Raw genomic sequence first — 19,715 nt, forward strand, 5'->3', positions numbered from 1 at the left:
TCAAACATGTTCACATGGCATACACTAAACGACCAGATCCTGGGAACAAACATTTTTACAAACAAAAAGGCACAAAACACATTTCAAAGTTTATGTTTATAATTCAATCTTAGAGACTAGGGGAGTTCAGTGTTAGAGACTGGGGAGGTTCAGTCTTAGAGACTGGGGAAATTTAGTCTTAGACACTGGGGAAATTTAGTCTTAGAGATTGGGTAGTCAGTTTGAGAAACTGGGAGGGTTTTAGTCTGAGAGGCTAGGAGGTTCAGTCTGAGAGGCTGGGTGGGATAGTCTGGGGAAGACTAGGATGAATACATGCTTACATTGTTATGACTTACATGCTTATTTGATGATTATTGATATATGTGCATATGTGTGATTGTTTTGTCACAGACACCATGTCCTCTTTTGATAGTGGAGTATCAGATACCATAGACCCTATGGTCATAGTCTCGGATGACGAGATAGCCACAGACCCTGAGGTTTTCACTTCAGACACTACGAGTAGCGACGATGATGATTTCCAGCCGTTTTCTTTACCAGATGTTGGAGATGATATACCACTAGCTGATGGTCTTCCTGACGGGGATCTACTTCTTGTTCTGATCCCTGCTCCTTTTCCTCTTGCTGCATTTCCTCTTGAGGATCTGCCTCTTGATGCTATGTCTGACTTTGACATCGATCTTTTTATTGAGGGTCCCCCTGAGGGTGCCCAGGATGATAGAGCTCCAGTCACCGATGTCATTGTTGTTCCTCTCATCGAGGTTCCTGTCATAGAGATTTCATCTGACCATTCTGGTCCTGATTCATTTAAGTCTGTGCCATCTACTACTCTGCACGCACTGGGATTACAGCATTATCCCACTGACTCTGATTCCAACAGAGCTATGTCTGCCGCACCTGTCCCTCCGCAGGACTTTGAGTTTGATGATGAGTTGGATCCTGTCTTTCCACACGACTTTGACCCTGATCATGAGATTGAGTTTGTCCCTGACGAGCAGCCTTTTGAGGCACCTGTCATTCCTGACGATCAGCTCTTTGATATACCCGCTGATCTTGAGCTTGCTCCAGCTGACCCTGAGCCTGAGATTGCACCAGAGCCTATACCTGCTCACGACCCTTTGCCTAAGCACGATTTCCCTGCACCCGTTGACGTTCCAGTTGTTGCACCACCTTTACTGACCCGATCCCTGTACTTGTTGATCGTGCTCCTTTTGCTGCCCTGATTGACCCCAGATATGCACACACCCGCAATGGGTGGATCGAGGACGATGATGACTTCTCTCCTTTTGTCAGACCTATTACTCCCCCACCTGCACATGTACATGCACCCATTGATATCGCCCCATTTCACCCTCATGAGTCTGACATTCACCGCACAGATCTACCGATCACGTTCTTACAGGATATCCCTCCTCCCCGTCCAGGGGAAGGACCATCGAGTCAGCAGCCCAGTCATATACCTCCTGTGTCAGCAGCTGATCATTTCATGCCACAGTTTACACACACTGCTCCTTTTGTTTCTACACCCATGGGCGAGCCACTGATTTGGTTCCCGCCCAACACGATGCCTTTGTCTGATCCATACCATCCCTTCCACATTGGATACTCGAGGGATGATCTACTTATGTCCTTATAGCTCCAGCAGGAGATGTTATGTCGCAGAGTCATGGAGTTAGAGAGGATCCCGCGTCCTCCACCTTGCACTTGTCAGTCACCATTCATGATTCCACTGGCTCCACTTCTGCCATATCCTGATTTTGATGTTCGTTTCCTCACTATGGAGCAGTAGGTTAGCTATCTGTTGCGTATCGTTCATGCCCTTGAGGAGGATTTAGCGCATTTGCGCAGGTTGCTTTTCGTTCCTCCACCTCCTCCTCCTCCTCCACCATCAGCATAGGGGTTTTTGGTTTTATGCAGATAGCATACTTTTGATGAGAGTGCAGCTATTGAGCCAGATTGCACAACCTTTTGAAGACCACACTTTGACTTTTGACTTTTGATTGTTATAGTTGTTAGACGATTTGGACAAGGGTGATGTGACCCTTTAGTCCCTTTTGATGTATGATATATTGTGAAACATGTAAAACTGTATTGTGGTCATTGATATATGGAAGCTCAATCGCAACATTCTCATTACATACGTTGTTGGATTACTTGTTTATGTTATGACATGGGATGTTATGTGCTTACTTGCGTGGATAAATGGTATTACAAATGAATGTTACATACTTACTATACTTATTATGATCTGACCGATGCAATCTTCTTATAGAAGATGCCTCCGCAAAGGGAAACTCGTTTGCCCACTATAGAGGCGGAGTTACAGGAACGGATTTCACAGGCTATTGCACAGCACGAGGCCCTGCGCTCGGAACACAGCGGGGGTACCTCTGGAAACAACCCACCCCATGGTAATGTTAAGTCACTATAGACACATTACGTTATAATTGGATATTCCATGTGCAATCGCTAATGCTTGCTGTGAATGATGTTACTTGTACAGGCTGTACCTATAAACAGTTCTTGGACTGTAAGCCATTGAATTTCGACGGCACTGGGGGTGCTGTAGCTTTTGTCAGATGGATGGAAAAGACGGATTCTGTGATAAGGATGAGCAAGTGTGCTCCTGAACATCAAGTCACCTACATCTCAGGACTCTTTCTAGATGGTGCCTTATCCTGGTGGAATCTTCAAGTCCAGACCTTGGGGGAAGAAGCTGCTTACACCATGTCATGGGATGAAATGAAGGAGCTCATGCGAAAGAAATACTGATCCAGGGCCGAAATTCAAAAGTTAGAAACTGAATTTTGGCACCTCAAAATGGACGGACCAAAAATTGCGGAATATGTGCAAAGATTCCACGACTTGTCACGCGTTGTGCCGTATATGGTTCATCCAGAATTCAAACGCATCGAGCGGTTTATTTGGGGGTTGGCACCTCTGATTATGAGTATGGTGACATCGTCGAAGCCTGCCACAATTACTGAGGCTATCGATCTGAGCATGTCACTAACTGAAGAGGCGATCAGGTTAAACAAGTTTTCGATCTCTGACCAGAAAAAGAAGGAGACTCACGTTGAGTCCTCGGGAGAGAACAAAAGGAAGTTCTCAAACTTTAAGAAGGGTACCAGCAGCGCCAGCAAGAAGAAGGAAGTGAACCCACCAGCTGAAGTTAAAACTGGTGCTGAAGTCAAGGGAAAAGGATACATGAGCGCTCTGCCCAAATGTGATGTATGCCATTACCACTATTCCGGCCAGTGCAGGCTTAGGAAATGTGAGTGTTGTGGGAAGACTGGCCATTCGAAGGAAACATGCTGGGCTGGTATTGGTGCGGGTCGTGGTGGTCAGAGAGGTTATGGAAATGGCAATTGAAACCGCCCGCAAGGAGGAAATGGCGGTAATGGAAATCGTGCTAATGTTGGGAATCAAGCTGGTAGTGGAAACCGGGGAGCAAACAACAATCGAGGTGGTAATGGGAATGGTAATGGTCAAGGACCAGGTTGTTTTAATTGTGGAGACATAGGGCATTTCAAGCGAGAATGCCCAAAGCTCAATCAAGCATAAGGAAGGGTTTTCAACATCGGAGCGAGAGAAGCTCGCCAAGATCCAAATGTAGTTACTGGTACGTTCCCTATCAATCAACGCTTTGCATCTGTACTGTTTGACACTGGTGCCGATTATAGTTTTGTATCGCTAGAGTTTAAGAATATGCTTGGGTTGGTAGCTAGTAAGTTAGACATTTTGTATTCGATAGAACTAGCAAATGGAAAGCTAGTAGAAGCAAGTGAAGTCATCAGAGGTTGCGTGATAGAACTGGGAGAGCACGAGTTTACGCTTGATCTTCTGCCCGACGAATTGGAAAGCTTCGACGTGGTAGTGGGGATGGATTGGTTGTCAAGCAACAGAGCAGAGATTGTATGTCACGAGAAGGTCATTCGCATTCCGATGGCGAATGGAGGAACGATTGTGGTACATGGAGAGAAGCGCGATACGCCTCTAAAGATCATTAGTTGCTTGAAGGCTCGAAAGTGTTTGCAGAAAGGATGTGTTGCCTTCATGGCACACATCGTGGATAAAGAAGCCGCTGAACCGAAGCTAGAAGACATTCCAGTCGTGAAGGAATATCCTGAGGTCTTCCCGGAAGACTTTCCAGGATTGCCGCCGCAAAGGCAAGTCGAGTTTCACATTGACTTAGTTCCAGGCGCCACGCTTGTAGCTAAGGCACCTTACCGACTTGCTGTAACGTCCATAATTTTTCTTTTTAAATTATCTCGATAACAACGTACTTTTCTAACGAAATTTGGGCATGACCCGTTTGTAAAAGAAGTAGTCCCCTGTTTTTCATAAAACAAAATATCATTTAACATACGCTACGTTTCAAAAGACATAATGTACTACATTAAACGGACCTTGGTTACACAAACGAAACCATCATGCTAAATTACTTACAACCGACTAAGTTTTAAAAAGACGAACATGATAAAGTTTAAGCTTTTAACTACTAGACATAGCTAATGAGACAAAACATATTAACATTGTCTTCTTTACAAAAGTTGCGGAACGCATGACGAGCTTGAAGTGTGTTCGGACCGGGCGAAGCTTGTCATTAAACTTGAGTTTTACCTACATCACAACAACAAGTAAACTTCATTAGGACTAAAATTCTTTCTTTTAACTCAAGATTCCATCTAGTGGATTTATAGTCACGATGACATTTGCAACTTGCAATTCTCTAATTACCATTTCTTTCAATCTTGCATTCTATTCTTTTGACCCATTCATAAAAGGGTCCAAACATACGAATTCATTCTATTACATACTAAACCATCATATTCGATCCTATTAATAAATTCTACACAAGTACTTTTTCATGATTGATTCAATTTAACATATCATATGGTAAAACGACAGTATGATAAATTCTGAATTTGTACAAGTAGCGTACCTCGGTCTTGATTCCCTTGTTGCTTCACTTGACTCGAACTTTCTTCCTTAACGCCTACATATAACCATTCATTCTTTTAATTTATGTTTCATACTCAATTACACATATCGATCGATAAAACATCATACAATTTACTCATGCTTCATAAACATATTCAATTCACATAAAGTTTATGGCTTACAAGACTAACATTTTCATTGAGGCATTTTGTCAAACACTTGGTGTGCACATTATCAACAAAGCACAAGGTACAAGTGTTCATAGCATAATCCTACATGTTCCCTTTTCTAGTCTAACAAGAAACAATCGAATTCACATATTTCTTTCATCCAACCTTAACTTATCCAATTTCTCTATCACATACAGATTATGTATCAATTCACCTCCATAAGCATATTATCATAATTCATCATGTTCATCTTTTTCCTACAACAAGTGGGTATGAACCCTAATCATCCAAACAATCAAAATTAAACAAAATCCTCAGTCTATTATGAATTCTTAACTCACAATTACACAAGATTTCCACATAATTTCATGATTGGGTTAAAACCCACTTTCTAGAAATCACCAAATCAGAATTTTTGACTTACCTTGTGTTGAACAAGCTTAGATAGTTAAAGATTGGAGCTCATGCATCAATTTAGGCCCTTAATTCCTTCCTAATCTTGTGATTTTCTGAAAGTTAGGGTTTGTTCTTGGCCTCTGTCCTTTTGATCGATCCCACAAACACACCAGAATGTGTGTTTGTGTTTTCCCTTTTTCTTTTATTTGTTTTAACCAAAACTTTCATTCTTTTTAACAAGTTTAGTCCCTTCACTTACTTAGTTTGTTTATTTGTCATATAACCTTCCTTCTAATCAAGTTACTAGTATAACTACTTAACTAGGTTAAATATAACATGTCTAGACATTTTAAATAACATAAATAAATTGCATATTTTGGGGTGTTACAAGTCTACCCCCCTTAAAAGAGGTTTCGTCTCCGAAACCTTAACACGTACCAAATAATGTCGGGTAGTGCTCCCTCATTTCATCTTCTAATTCCCATGTAAGATCCAATCCTTTCCGATGTTGCCATTGCACCAAGACTTGCTTTATAGTTTTGTTCCGAAGGTGCGTTACTTTGGAATCCTTGATATCTATCGGTCTTTCAATATAATTCAATTTTTCGTCCAATTCAATATCATCAAGGGGCACGTATGCCGTCTCATCCGCTAAACACTTCCTCAATTGTGACACATGGAATGTGTCATGTATTCCATCTAATGTTGGGGGTAATTCCAACCGATATGCTACCTTCCCAACCTGGGCTAAAATCTTGAAAGGTCCTATGTAGCGGGGACCTAGCTTTCCTCGCTTACGGAAATGGATTATACCTTTCCATGGGGAAACCTTTAATAACACATAATCACCTATTTGAAATTTGATAGGTCGCCTCCTTCGATCTGCGTAGGCCTTTTGTCAATCTTGAGCCGCTTTTAAACGGGCTCGCACAAGATCGATCTTTTCGTTAGTTTTAGCTACTACATCATTGGGCGCAATTTCTCTCTGCCCCACCTCTCCCCAACAAATTGGAGTTCTACACTTCCTTCCATACAACATTTCATACGGTGCCATTTGAATGCCGTTATGGTAGCTATTGTTGTATGAAAATTCCACCAATGGCAAGTGGTCATCACAGCTTCCCCCGAAATCTATCACACATGCTCGCAGCATGTCGATGAGTGTTTGAATGGTTCGCTCAGACTGACCATTCGTTTGGGGGTGGTAGGCGGTGCTGAAAAGTAATTTTGTGCCCATACTCTCATGGAAACCTTGCCAATATCGAGATGTGAATCGGGTATCTCGATCCGACACAATAGATACAGGGACTCCATGTCGAGATATTATCTCGTTGACATAAATCTCCACCATTCTTTCAGAAGAGTAAGTCTCCCGAATGGGTAAGAAGTGCGCGCTCTTGGTGAGGCGGTCCACGATCACCCATATAGCATCGTGACTTTTCCTTGTCTTAGGAAGCTTGGTCACTAGTTCCATCGTCACTTCTTCCCATTTCCATACTAGAATCTCTAAAGGTTGCAACTTTCCATATGGTTTCTGATGTTCTGCCTTTACCTGCAGACAGGTCAAACATTTGGCAACATACTTGACGATATCACGCTTCATGCCGGGCCACCAATAACTTTTCTTCAAATCTAAGTACATTTTTGTAGCTCCAGGATGAACCGAGAATCGGGATTTGTGAGCTTCTTCGAGTAACACGTCTTTTGCTCCACTAAACCGAGGTATCCATATCCGACCATACATGGTTTTAATTCCATCGGATCTCTCTTCAAATTTATCCACAAACCCCTTTGTTCTTTCCATTCTAGAATCCATTTCGCTTAGTGACTTGATTTGGGCTTCCTTAATCATTTCGAGGAATCGAGGTGTAACTACCATCTTCATGGACTTTACTTGAATTGGAGGCGGATAATCCTTTCGCCTCAGGGCATCGGCCACTACATTAGCCTTGCCCGGATGATAAAGGATCTCACAATCATAATCTTTAAGAAGTTCTAACCACCTTCATTGCCTCATATTTAAATCTTTTTGCTCGAAAAAGTATTTAAGGCTTTTGTGGTCAGAATAAATTGCACTTTTCGTACCGTATAGATAATGCCTCCCTATCTTTAAAGCAAACACTACCGCAGCTAACTCCAAGTCATGGGTTGGATAATTACTTTCGTGCGATTTCAATTGCCTGGAAGCATAGGCAATGACTCTACCCCTTTGCATCAAAACACATCCCAACCCTTGGTGTGATGCATCCGTAAACACCACCAAGTCTTCCGTTCCATCAGGTAAGGTTAGTACCGGGGCACTCGACAGCTTTTCTTTCAAGGTTTGAAACGCCCTTTCTTGATCTGCACCCCATGTAAACTTCTCATTCTTCTTGGTTAACTTGGTTAACGGCAAGGCCAATTTCGAAAAATCTTGGATAAATCTCCTGTAATAGCCTGCTAAACCCAAAAAGCTTCTTACTTCACTTGGGTTCTTTGGAGGTACCCATTTCATAACGGCTTCCACCTTTGACGGGTCTACTAAGATACCATCCGCATTAATCACGTGACCGAGAAATTGTACTTCTCTAAGCCAAAAAGCACACTTAGAGAATTTCGCGTACAATTTCTCCTTGCGGAGTACTTCAAGAATTTCACGTAAATGGCATGCATGTTCGGCTTTACTTCGGGAATAAACCAGGATATCATCGATAAAAACTATAACGAATTTGTCTAACATGGCCCGACAAACTCGATTCATAAGATCCATGAACGCGGCGGGCGCGTTCGTTAATCCAAAGGACATTACTAAGAACTCGTAATGCCCGTATCGCGTTCTAAAAGCCGTCTTTTGTGACATCTGTGCTTGTGATATCATTTTACAAACTCTGAACAATACAATATTAATAAAACAGTGTGTTTTGATCCCAATGTTTCTCATTTATGTTTGGTTTTGTGCCCATGTTGATTTTTGATCGATTTTGAACTCTATATCGCTTTCTGGAGAGTTATACGCAAACTGGTGTGTAAACACGATCAGTTTAATGCAACAAACACTCCGGAACATCATCATAAACTTAACATACCTTAAATAACCTTTAGATAACTTAGAAATAAGTTTTGAAGGCTTTGGTATGGCAAAAACAAGTTTATTCGCTCTCAGGGACTATTTGCGTCAACTTGCAAAAGTATGCCTTTTCGTAAGGCAACGTACAGTCCGGAACTTGATCATAAGTTAAACATACCATATATATAACCTAAACATGGCTTAGAAATAAGCTTTGATAGGTTCGGTGTGCGAAAACATGCTTATATGATCTTACAGGGACTAAAAGTGTCAAAAAACGGCGTAAGTTTGCATTTTCGCGCATATCTTACGTTCTGGACACATCTGGACATCCAAAATTTTTGTACACACTAAAATATTTTTATTTTAGTGATCGGCATGCAAAAATTCCATTCGTTTCGCAATTTGGATCATTTTCGCGCTCGTTACGATTTCCGTCGTAATTAGCCGAACAACGCAACCATACGGCCAAACGAACCAACATCCGGCTTATTTTTAAGCATGTTTCATGTTCCCTATGCTTTAACTTCATTATGAAGCTTACAAATGGGCTTGACGGGTGTTAGAAGTGCCAATACGCGTTGAAACAAGCTCAGGGGCCAAATCTGTCATTTTGGGAAACTTGCTGATCTGCAGCAAGGTCCTTACGGACCGTAAGGGTCCCCTTGCGGACCGTAAAGCATGCCCAGTGACCAGAAATGAGTTTTAGCATTCTGTTTGATCTTTAGGGGATGTTATGGTTAATTCTTTGTGTGGTGGGCAAGTTTGTGTGTTCACCAAGGCTCTAATTAGCTTGTAACAAGTGGATAGCTAGATTTCTTTGCTTAATGGCTAATCAAAACACTTGTAATGATCTTGTTCTTCACCAACAACTATAAATAGCCACCCAAGTTCACTCATTTCATTGCTCATTCTTCTATTCTCTTCTCTACATCTGCTTGGAAGCTCTCTAAGCTGATTTGGGACTTTGTCTTCTTGTAGAAAAGATAGCAAGGACCCATAGTGAGCATTCTTTCATTTCTTTTTATGGCTTTTTCCTTATGTAGTGCAGAAAGTCAAACGTTTGGCCAACAGTTTGACTTTCGGTTTTGACCATCAATTGGTCAAGTCAAAGTTCAATTGAACTTTGAAACGTGATTGTAATCACGATAGTTATAATCCTTCGTGGTTATAACCGCTGATTACCACGTTAGCTAGTTGTAGTGTCGAGTCAAAGTTTCGGTCAAAATGCGTTTTAGCACGCATTTTGCCTCGGAACTACTTTAGGGTATCAAAGCACTTTGTTTTGATACCAAATCAGTAGGTTAAACATGTTTTGACATGTTTAACTCGACACTATTAGTTTGTGCTTGTTTAGGGTCGTAAGTTAAGCGGTCTAAACAACCGCTTATACTTCCGAACCCGACCCGTTTGGTCGATCTTTAGGATCCGACCAAGCTTAGTTAGTGATCATAGATGCATAGGGAATAACCACTGAGGTTATACCTTATGATCACCTAGGATTGGTTAGTCATTTGCTAGTTAGCTTGTATGCCCCATAGGAAATGACCAAAATGCCCTTTTGAAGCTAAAATCCGTATTTTACTTATGTGAACATATTTTTGACATATAATCTGATGTAGTAACATGTTTAGGGATAATTGGGCATGTAAGACTTGGCATGGCACATAGTTAACCATCCGAACATAGTTTTACGCTAACGACGCCTTATAGTAGCTTATGTTACCATAATGTGTCGAAACGGGTCAAAAGCACTTAGGTAGGCTTTCTAATCAGAATGTTGGGCCTATTAAATCATACCATATGAGTTCAATTACTCATTTGATTTATAGAACCTCATTCTATCCTATCTCCCGATTTAGGAGCCGACTTATTAACATAGTTACTATACTAGGTGCCGGTTGATTCCGTGACCCTTGGAGCTTAAATTGGTCTTATTCTCAAGACTAATTAGCAATCCCAAGTGAGTACATAGTTCCCCTCTTTTACCGTTTTCAAATATTTTGGGGTGATACACATGTACATACGTGTTACTTTCGTGCATTTCATGCCTTTATGACATAAACATGCTAGTTTCACCTAGTACACTTATAGTACATGCTTTCAATTGTGTTTTGCTATGTATGTTAAGCATGCTAGCACATTGATTTGTTACACATTTGTTGCATATGTTTACTTAGCATATGGAACACATTGCTTTACATGACATTTTTGCTATGTATGTTTACTGAGCATGCTAGCACATTGTTTTACATGAACATTTCTACTAGGCATGTTTACTTAGCATTCCTAGTACATGGTTTTCACATGCTACATTGGTTATGACATTTGGTATGTTAAATCGGGATAATAATACATTCATTAACATTGATCACGCCGCTCGGACTTATGTAATGGTACCATAGGAATTGACAACTCCCGTTTCCGGCTTCCTAGGTTTGTTTGGAAGTTGGGGATGACAGAATCCGACTACATAACTTTAGATAAACCTTTAATTCGTTTAAGGGTTTGTCGCCACAGTCGCAAGGCTTGAATGTATGCGATTAACATTACTGCATAAATGTTTGTAATCATAAAGCATTGTTTTTCTGCAAAGCATAACATTTGATTTAAACTTAGGTTTATTCAAAAACATGTTTTGTATATTTTCTATGGGGTTGAGTAACTTCTAGTTAATCACCATACATGACATTTGTTTTCACATTAGACATCATTACATAGTTAAGTAGATGATTTCCTACTTGCTATGCATTTCATTGGTTATACATGATACACATGACATTGTACACGGTTTACACCTACACGTTTTGACATGGAACAAGACATTTTGGTTGGTTATTGATAAGTGACTTATGTAACGGGGCTATGTGTTATATGATAAAAGCATGGTGGATACGCCGCTGGTACTTCCTATATATAAGTGCTTTTATCGTATTATACATCGTTGCGTTATATAAACCACTTGGGCAAGACATGAAACAATTTTATACAAGAACAAGACAATGTTTACAAAGTATACGTTTTATCCAAATTCATTTTCACTTGGTTATTCATTAACCATGCATTATCATTTCATTATCATTTGATTTTCATTGATTTTCACATGGTTTTACAAAGGAAAACATTTTACCAGATTCATGACTACATTTTATTAAACACTTCTTTCAAATACAAGTCATGAATCTGCATAAACAAAACCTATGTGTCTCACAGGCATTTTTATGCTGACGTACCTATTTTTACATGTGTTTCAGGTGCTAATGCATAAGGATGTTTGTGCTACACTTAGGCGGACTCGGGCCTTAGTGACTTAAAAGACAGTTATTATGTAGTTTTAGTTGAACTCAAAGACAATGTAACTTTAAATTTTAATAATACATAACTTTAATTGCCATGGTTGTTTAAACAATAATTCTGTCGCCACTCACCTCCCCGGCGTTTCCGCCGCGGTTTGTTGTTTTATGCGGCCGGGGTGTGACATCTTTGCCACATCCTCATCCTGCACCCTTAACTGATGGTACCCGGACCGCAAATCTATTTTTGAAAACCAACTTGCCCCTTGTAACTGATCGAAGAGATCATCGATTCGGGCAACGGGTATCGGTTTTTCACCGTCAGCTTATTCAACTCTCGATAATCGATGCACATGCGCATCGAACCATCTTTCTTTTTGACAAAGAACAGGCGCTCCCCATGGCGATACACTCGGGCGTATAAATCCCTTATCGAGCAATTCTTGTATTTGTACCATTAACTCCCGCATTTCAGTTGGGGCCAACCTATAAGGAGCCTTGGCTACGGGTTTGGCATCGGGATACAATTCAATCTTAAAATCCACTTCGCGTTCTGGTGGAAGCCCCGACAAATCTTCCGGAAAGACATCAAGAAACTCGTTCACGACTTCAATCTCTTCTATCTTAGGGGTATTCTGCTTAGTATCCACCACGTAGGCTAGGAATGCCTTGCTTCCATTTCGTACATACTTGTATGCTTGAACTATAGAACAAAGCTTCGAATTAATATTCCTTTCCCCTTGTATGCTTACTTGTTTTCCTCCCGGTGTGAGCACATGGATCACCTTCTTCTCACATTGAATTTCAGCATGATGTTTAGCTAGCCAATCCATGCCAACTATAACCTTAAATTCCCCCAATACCATGGGAATAAGATCAATAGCAAACGTCTCGTCTTCAATGATAATTTCACAATTTCTACAAACTTCGTGCAACAAATAACTCTTACTATCGGCTATCTCTACTTCTAGTGGCACACGCATTCTTTCGATTCTAAAAGAGGGGTGTGACACTAATTCGCTTGATACAAATGATCTACTGGCTCCAGTATCAAATAACACATACGTAGGCATCAAGTTCAATGAGAATATACCTGATACAACATTCGGGAGGTCCTTTGCCTCTTCAGTCATGATCTGAAACATCCTCCCCTTAGCCCTTGGGGCTTCCTCCTTTCTTGCTTCCTTATCAGTTTTCTGTTGAAGCTTGGGACACTCAGCCTTAATATGACCCGGTTGGAAACAGTTGTAGCACGTTCTGGAAGGATTAGGACACCTATAGTATGGATGTCCCTCTTGACCACAATTGTAACAGCCCTTCTTCCCTTTCAAACACTCCCCCGTGTGTAACTTTCCGCACGTTTTGCATTTCGGAATGCTACCCTTCGCCTTATCCTTCTTGCTCTGATCTTGAAATTTCGGTTTCTTTGACGGGTTTGAGCTGGAAACATTCTCAGACACTCTCTTTTCGCCTCTTTCTGCGTGTCTTCTTAATTCAATCTCCCTATCTCGGGCCAAGTCAATGAGCTCATTCAAAGTTTCACATTTAGCGGGAATTATGAACTCCCGATATTCAGCCTTCAACATACCGTAATAGCGGTTTATCTTCATTCTTTCCGTTCCTGCTATATCTTTACAGAATTTCAGCTTGTCACGAAAAATGTTGGTGATTTCATCAATGGTTTCATCTTTCTGACGAAGATGTAAGAAATCTTCTTGGATCTTGTCAATGGCAGATTGCGGACAGTGGTACTTTAGAAAAGGTTCCTTGAACTCTTACCATGTCAAGACTTGAACTTTTTCTTCCCCAATCTCTTTACTATAAACATCCCACCAGTCTTTAGCTCGGAGTTGTAGCAAACCGGTGGCGAACATCACTTGATCCTCCTTTTCACAATGACTCCTTATGAACACCGCTTCAGTACTTGCAATCCACCTTTGACATGCTATAGGATCAATTTCTCCTTTCAATGGTAATGGTTTGCACGCCATAAATTCTTTGTATGTGCATTTGCGAGTTCCTTTCTTTCCTTGCATTTCACCAATCATTCCCTTCAACTCGTCCATCTTACTCGCCATCATTGTTTCTACCACTTCCAGCACATGACTTTCTACTTCTTAGGCTAAATGAGGAATACTTGCTTGCATTGCCCTTCCAATCTCTTCCGAGATCATAGTTTTCAGTTGTTCTTGTTGTGTCGCTTCATCCTCATTCGTATCCGTCATCTACACATAAACATCATTCTTTATTTCAAGCATTCAGTCATCCTTTCCATCATATAATCATTCTAATAGTACATAACTTCCTTTGAAAACCCCACATGCATACATAATATCATTCTTTAGACTCTTATTATAACATTCTATTAATCCTTGTATGATATAAAACATCAAACAAAACATCACAATTGAAATGAGCTGAAAATGGTATCCACCGTAAGTTACGGTGGTCACCGTAACTTACGGTGGCACCTTTTTCCTTACGGTAAGAAGCTACTGATTTACGGTAGAGAATTTTGTCCCACTGTCTACCGTAAGCTACGGTAGCCACCGTAGCTTACGGTGACGCCCAGCATACTATGATAAATTTTCTTATTTTGCAGCCATCTTTCCGACCCGTTTTAACCCATACTAATCCATTTCACCCCACACCTTTCCACATCATCCCGTAATGATTTCCCTAACATTCCATATGTTATATAACCAAATTATTTATAATGCAAAAATTCAAACTTTAAAGGTACTTACTTGCTTCGCGCCGCGGAACGAACACACACTTCACACGAGCTTTCGGTTTGAGTTCAAGCATCCGTTGCTTAAATCCCTCAAACCTAGGCTCTGATACCAACTTGTAGCGTCCATAATTTTTCTTTTTAAATTATCTCAATAACAACGTACTTTTCTAACGAAATTTGGGCATGACCCGTTTGTAAAAGAAGTAGTCCCCTGTTTTTCATAAACAAAATATCATTTAACATACGCTACGTTTCAAAAGATATAATGTACTACATTAAAACGGACCTTGGTTACACATACGAAACCATCATGCTAAATTACTTACAACCGACTAAGTTTTAAAAAGACGAACATGATAAAGTTTAAGCTTTTAACTACTAGACATAGCTAATGGGACAAAACATATTAACATTGTCTTCTTTACAAAAGTTGCGGAACGCATGACGAGCTTGAAGTGTGTTCGGACCGGGCGAAGCTTGTCATTAAACTTGAGTTTTACCTACATCACAACAACAAGTAAACTTCATTAGGACTAAAATTCTTTCTTTTAACTCAAGATTCCATCTAGTGGATTTATAGTCACGATGCCATTTGCAACTCTCTAATTACCATTTCTTTCATTCTTGCATTCTATTCTTTTGACCCATTCATAAAAGGGCCCAAACATACGAATTCATTCTATTACATACTAAACCATCATATTCGATCCATTTAATAAATTCTACACAAGTACTTTTTCAGGATTGATTCAATTTAACATATCATATGGTAAAACGACAGTATGATAAATTCTGAATTTGTACAAGTAGCGTACCTCGGTCTTGATTCCCTTGTTGCTTCACTTGACTCGAACTTTCTTCCTTAACGCCTACATATAACCATTCATTCTTTTAATTTATGTTTCATACTCAATTACACATATCGATCAATAAAACATCATACAATTTACTCATGCTTCATAAACATATTCAATTCACATAAAGTTTATGACTTACAAGACTAACATTTTCATTGAGGCATTTTGTCAAACACTTGGTGTGCACATTATCAACAAAGCACAAGGTACAAGTGTTCATAGCATAATCCTACATGTTCCCTTTTCTAGTCTAACAAGAAACAATCGAATTCACATATTTCTTTCATCCTACCTTAACTTATCTAATTTCTCTATCACATACAGATTATGTATCAATTCACCTCCATAAGCATATTATCATAATTCATCATGTTCATCTTTTTCCTACAACAAGTGGGTATGAACCCTAATCATCCAAACAATCAAAATTAAACAAAATCCTCAGTCTATTATGAAATCTTAACTCACAATTACACAAGATTTCCACATAATTTCATGATTGGGTTAAAACCCACTTTCTAGAAATCACCAAATCAGAATTTTCGACTTACCTTGTGTTGAACAAGCTTAGATAGTTAAAGATTGGAGCTCATGCATCAATTTAGGCCCTTAATTCCTTCCTAATCTTGTGATTTTCTGAAAGTTAGGGTTTGTTCTTGGCCTCTGTCCTTTTGATCGATCCCACAAACACACCAGAATGTGTGTTTGTGTTTTCCCTTTTTCTTTTATTTGTTTTAACCGAAACTTTCATTCTTTTTAACAAGTTTAGTCCCTTCACTTACTTAGTTTGTTTATTTGTCATATAAGCTTCCTTCTAATCAAGTTACTAGTATAACTACTTAACTAGGTTAAATATAACATGTCTAGACATTTTAAATAACATAAATAAATTGCGTATTTTGGGGTGTTACACTTGCGCCGTCAGAAATGCAAGAGCTGTCAACGCAACTTCAGGAGCTATTGGATAAGGGATTTATCAGACCAAGCTTCTCGCCATGGGGAGCTCCAGTATTGTTTGTTAAGAAGAAGGACTGTAGTTTCCGCATGTGTATCGACTACCGCGAGCTGAACAAATTGACCATTAAGAATCGATATCCTTTGCCAAGGGTTGATGACCTGTTCGATCAACTGCAAGGTTCGAGCTTTTACTCCAAGATCGATCTTCGATCAGGTTATCACCAGTTGAGAATTCAAGAGGAGAGCATTCCAAAGACTGCCTTTAGGACTCGCTATGGACATTACGAGTTCCTGGTCATGCCGTTTGGTTTGACAAACGCGCCAGCAGTATTCATGGATTTGATGAACAGAGTCTGCAAGCCCTATCTCGATAAGTTGTGATCATGTTTATTGATGACATTTTGATCTACTCGAAGACAGAGGAAGAACATGAGCAACATCTAAGGGCTATTTTAGAACTGCTTAAGAAAGAGAAATTGTACGCAAAGTTCTCGAAGTGCGAGTTCTGGTTGCGTGAAGTTCAGTTTCTTGGTCACGTAGTTAACGGAAATGGAATTTATGTGGATCCTGTGACAACTGTCAAATTTGCATGCATCCGTGCATTTAATTAATATTGATTCATGCTTAATGAATGTGCTTAATTACAACTGTTGATTAAACTGCTTTCTGATTTCTGATACATACATACACACGCATCACATTCATACTGTCACTCCATTTATTACACACAAACTTTAGTGACAAACTTGATGCACAAAGCACAGTTAGCACACTGAACGAATAACCCAGAAAACATGCTGACAATGCCAGCACCTAGACAGACAATGTTTTGAGGCCAGTATGAGCCAGAGACAGGATACTACACTAGTAGGGAGTGTAGGGAAGTGAGGACCATAAAACTGCGTCACTAGGTGATAGTTATAGTGCCGGAAAGTGACTAAAACACACTTTAAATGCAGAATTCTGCACTTAATAAACAAAATTCAGCATTTAACTATGGTAGTAAAGTGCAAAAGCTTGGCAAAATAGTCCTAGATACTTTCCAAAGTGTTGGGAATTAAATGTGTCACATAAAGTAACATAAAAGACACCTTATTGATTAATTTAGCACTTTAACGGGACAACACCCAACCGAACAACCGGACTTTACCCGGAACACAAAAATATTGGCAAACACATTGTTTTTATTTTTCTGAGCTAGTTAGGGTCCCCGAACACCCTAACACACTATATATTTAATAACACCCATAAACCACTAACTTAACACTTGATTTCTAACTAATTAAGTTAACCACCATTAAAACTCAACTAAACCAACCCCCCCCCCCCCATAACCGGTTCTAGTAGTGGCCCCACCCACTTGATTTTTTCTTCATTATTTATTTGGTTTGTATTGTACTAAAGAAACACATGAACTAATGGATCAAAGTATGTTGGGAGAATAATTATATAAACCACAAGACATCCATGATCATCATCTTCTACCATCAACAACACTCAAAATTCTCTGTCTCTCTCCTTGGTTCGGCCGTGAGCCACCACAACCACCACCACCTTCATTCAATCACTTTCATGCAATCTACATACTTACAAGGGTGCTAGAGATCCTACAAGCAAGCTTGGTGTGTTTGGAAGTTCAAGGACCGCTCTCGTTTTCTTTTAACCACCACATTTACACTCTTGAACTCCCCTAGCCTTGTGCTAGTAGTAAGTGTCTTAGATCTTCATCTTCTTCATATTTTTGATGGATAATAGTGAAAAGAATGGTGAAATATCAAGAAACACTAAGAACATAATCAAGTCTTGGAACATAAACTAACAAAGTGGTGAAGTATGGGTAAAATAATGAAGAAATCATGTTATTCTTGTGTTGTTATGCTTGTTGTTTGTTGTATGCTAGTTGAAATGATATGGTTCATCACATGGACTTGCTAGATCATGTTTAAGAACATGAACTAGCAAGATGTGAAAGTTAGAGATATGTGGATAATGGAATCATCCACACATAAACTATGAACTTGAATAAATACATGTTTTCTTGAAAAATAAAGATCAAAATAGGATGCAATCTTGTAGGTCTAAAGATCCATGAGTGGTTTTTCGAAAGAACCAAGTGAGAAGTATGAGTTTTGTTAAAACTTGGATCTTACACAAACTTAACATATTTTTAGTGGATAAACAAGTGTAGAAACACTTGTGTAACAAGAAAACTTCACAAAGAAATATTTTTAGAAATCATGACTAGAAGTTGTAAATATTCAAACTCTTCAAAAATAAAGATTTTAAGGAACCAATCACATTTTGGAAGATAACAAGACTTACTAAGTATGCTAGTAAGTTACTACATGTTTTTATAAATTTTTTTTCAAGTTCATAAGTTTATGGTTTATGCTTTTTTTGTCAAGATTGGTAATTAGAGATAGTATGTTGATGATTGAGAATTGATTGAATGATTTTACAAAAGAAAATGATATGCTAATAAGCATGGACGCCTCCATTTACAAAGGAAACTCTGGCGAAATTTTTCTAAAATTTCAACACTTAGAAAATATTTTTCTAACAAGTGTTACAAATATATTTTTAACTCGGTTTTCAAAATAAACTTCGCTATGATTTTATTTACAAAAATACCAAGTGCCGGAGGTTGATTTTCGTAAATAAAATTTGATAAATATATATTTAGGAAAATATATTTTATACTAAAACGCTTGTGTGATTGTTTGTTTATATTGTGAACTAGTTGTATTATTTTTAGGATAAAATAATATAACTTACAAAATACCATGGAAATTACAACTCCAAAATAATACCAAAAATTACAAGGAATAAAATATTTAAGTTACACACGTAATATTGAGAAATCTAACAAGAAAACGTAACTTATGAAATATTCCGGGATATACCATTACACTATATTTTTGGTAAATATTATTTTGGAAATGAAAGAAGTGAAAATATGATTTCGTAAATATTACCAAGTATATCATATTTTTAACAACGAGAAAATATATTATTTTTGGGAGTTAAAAATATATTTTCCTAGTATATTTAGAAGATATAGAATTTTTGAGAAAAATATATATTTTCTGGGACAACACATGATTGGACAAAATAAGTTATATATTTAAGTGAGACTTGAAATATATGGTTTTGGAAAAATATATTGGGAATATATATATTAACATATTTTTATTTGGAACAATACACCGAAGTACGACGCCATTACTTGGCAAGATATACAGATATAAACACGAAAATACATGTATAAGATACCCCCACCCTCGGGAAGGAAATACAAAGTTACAATACTTGAGAAGT

At 38.9% G+C, this 19,715-nt stretch overlaps 1 long non-coding RNA gene across 3 annotated transcripts; it reads right to left on the reverse strand.

Annotated features, from left to right (window-relative positions):
- Positions 1-4,484: 4,484 nt before the first annotated feature.
- On the reverse strand, positions 4,485-16,125 carry LOC110939318. 3 transcript variants are annotated; one of them, XR_002592165.2, is made up of 4 exons: positions 15,992-16,125; positions 15,399-15,452; positions 4,946-4,999; positions 4,485-4,623 (listed from the first exon to the last, which is right to left on the reverse strand). It is a non-coding gene; the product is annotated as an uncharacterized LOC110939318 (long non-coding RNA). The 3 variants fall into 3 exon arrangements; XR_002592172.2 differs by lacking the exons at positions 15,399-15,452; positions 15,992-16,125 and adding an exon at positions 5,539-5,672; XR_002592167.2 differs by lacking the exons at positions 4,485-4,623; positions 4,946-4,999 and adding an exon at positions 14,956-15,083.
- Between the last annotated feature and the right edge of the window lie 3,590 nt (positions 16,126-19,715).

Source organism: Helianthus annuus, chromosome 1 (assembly GCF_002127325.2).
Source record: "Helianthus annuus cultivar XRQ/B chromosome 1, HanXRQr2.0-SUNRISE, whole genome shotgun sequence".
Taxonomy (NCBI): Eukaryota; Viridiplantae; Streptophyta; class Magnoliopsida; order Asterales; family Asteraceae; genus Helianthus; species Helianthus annuus.